Raw genomic sequence first — 2,500 nt, 5'->3', positions numbered from 1 at the left:
TGCCTGTTCTTGCATTGCGCGGTGACCGTCGAGAGCGGAGCAAAACGTCAGCCATCTCAGCACCCTGGAACCCCCCGGGTGGCACAGGGCTGGATGGGGCTTTCGTATAGCAGGGACGGTGCTGCCTCTCGCTTCGCTCGCTGTCCGCCGCTCGCCGCTCGCTCGTGCAGCCAAAAATGGCCAGTTTTGGCCGTTTTTGGGCCGTTTTGGCCAGTTTTTGGCCTGTTCTTGCATTGCGCGGTGACCGTCGAGAGCGGAGCAAAACGTCAGCCATCTCAGCACCCTGGAACCCCCCGGGTGGCACAGGGCTGGATGGGGCTTTCGTATAGCAGGGACGGTGCTGCCTCTCGCTTCGCTCGCTGTCCGCCGCTCGCCGCTCGCTCGTGCAGCCAAAAATGGCCAGTTTTGGCCCGTTTTTGGGCCGTTTTGGCCAGTTTTTGGCCTGTTCTTGCATTGCGCGGTGACCGTCGAGAGCGGAGCAAAACGTCAGCCATCTCAGCACCCTGGAACCCCCCGGGTGGCACAGGGCTGGATGGGGCTTTCGTATAGCAGGGACGGTGCTGCCTCTCGCTTCGCTCGCTGTCCGCCGCTCGCCGCTCGCTCGTGCAGCCAAAAATGGCCAGTTTTGGCCCGTTTTTGGGCCGTTTTGGCCAGTTTTTGGCCTGTTCTTGCATTGCGCGGTGACCGTCGAGAGCGGAGCAAAACGTCAGCCATCTCAGCACCCTGGAACCCCCCGGGTGGCACAGGGCTGGATGGGGCTTTCGTATAGCAGGGACGGTGCTGCCTCTCGCTTCGCTCGCTGTCCGCCGCTCGCCGCTCGCTGCTGCAGCCAAAAATGGCCAGTTTTGGCCCGTTTTTGGGCCGTTTTGGCCAGTTTTTGGCCTGTTCTTGCATTGCGCGGTGACCGTCGAGAGCGGAGCAAAACGTCAGCCATCTCAGCACCCTGGAACCCCCCGGGTGGCACAGGGCTGGATGGGGCTTTCGTATAGCAGGGACGGTGCTGCCTCTCGCTTCGCTCGCTGTCCGCCGCTCGCCGCTCGCTCGCGCAGCCAAAAATGGCCAGTTTTGGCCCGTTTTTGGGCCGTTTTGGCCAGTTTTTGGCCTGTTCTTGCATTGCGCGGTGACCGTCGAGAGCGGAGCAAAACGTCAGCCATCTCAGCACCCTGGAACCCCCCGGGTGGCACAGGGCTGGATGGGGCTTTCGTATAGCAGGGACGGTGCTGCCTCTCGCTTCGCTCGCTGTCGCCGCTCGCCGCTCGCTCGCGCAGCCAAAAATGGCCAGTTTTGGCCCGTTTTTGGGCTGTTTTGGCCAGTTTTTGGCCTGTTCTTGCATTGCGCGGTGACCGTCGTGAGCGGAGCAAAACGTCAGCCATCTCAGCACCCTGGAACCCCCCGGGTGGCACAGGGCTGGATGGGGCTTTCGTATAGCAGGGACGGTGCTGCCTCTCGCTTCGCTCGCTGTTCGCCGCTCGCCGCTCGCTCGCAGCAGCCAAAAATGGCCAGTTTTGGCCCGTTTTTGGGCTGTTTTGGCCTGTTTTTGGCTGTTCTTGCGTGGCGCGGTGACCGTCGTGAGCGGAGCAAAACGTCAGCCATCTCAGCACCTGGAACCCCCCGGGTGGCACAGGGCTGGATGGGCTTTCGTATAGCAGGGACGGTGCTTAGCCTCTCGCTTACGATCGCTGTTCGCCGCTCGCACGCTCGCTCGCGCAGACCAAAATGGCCAGTTTTGGCCCGTTTTTGGGCTGTTTTGGCCTGTTTTTGGGCTGTTCTTGTGTGGCGCGGTGACCGTCGTGAGCGAGCAAAATGTCAGCCATCTCAGCACCCTGGAACCCCCGGTGGCACAGGGCTGGATGGGCTTTCCTTTCGTATAGCAGGGACGGTGCTGCCTCGCGCTTCGCTCGCTGTTCGCCGCTCTCCGCTCGCTCGCGCAGCAAAAAATGGCCAGTTTTGGCCCGTTTTTGGGCTGTTTTGGCCAGTTTTTGGCCTGTTCTTGCGTGCCGCGGCGACCGTCGTGAGCGGAGCAAAACGTCAGCCATCTCAGCACCCTGGAACCCCCCGGGTGGCACAGGGCTGGATGGGGCTTTCGTATAGCAGGGACGGTGCTGCCTCTCGCTTCGCTCGCTGTCCGCCGCTCGCTGCTCGCTCGCGCAGCCAAAAATGGCCAGTTTTGGCCCGTTTTTGGGCTGTTTTGGCCTGTTTTTGGGCTGTTCTTGTGTGCCGCGGCGACCGTCGTGAGCGGAGCAAAATGTCAGCCATCTCAGCACCCTGGAACCCCCCGGGTGGCACAGGGCTGGATGGGGCTTTCGTATAGCAGGGACGGTGCTGCCTCTCGCTTCGCTCGCTGTCCGCCGCTCGCCGCTCGCTCGCGCAGCCAAAAATGGCCAGTTTTGGCCCGTTTTTGGGCCGTTTTGGCCAGTTTTTGGCCTGTTCTTGCGTTGCGCGGTGACCGTCGAGAGCGGAGCAAAACGTCAGCCATCTCAGCACCCTGGAACCCCCCGGG

This window comes from Musa acuminata, unplaced genomic scaffold (assembly GCF_036884655.1).
Source record: "Musa acuminata AAA Group cultivar baxijiao unplaced genomic scaffold, Cavendish_Baxijiao_AAA HiC_scaffold_127, whole genome shotgun sequence".
Taxonomy (NCBI): domain Eukaryota; kingdom Viridiplantae; phylum Streptophyta; class Magnoliopsida; order Zingiberales; family Musaceae; genus Musa; species Musa acuminata.
The sequence above is the reverse complement of the archived record's forward strand: the minus strand, read 5'-3'. Positions refer to the sequence as shown.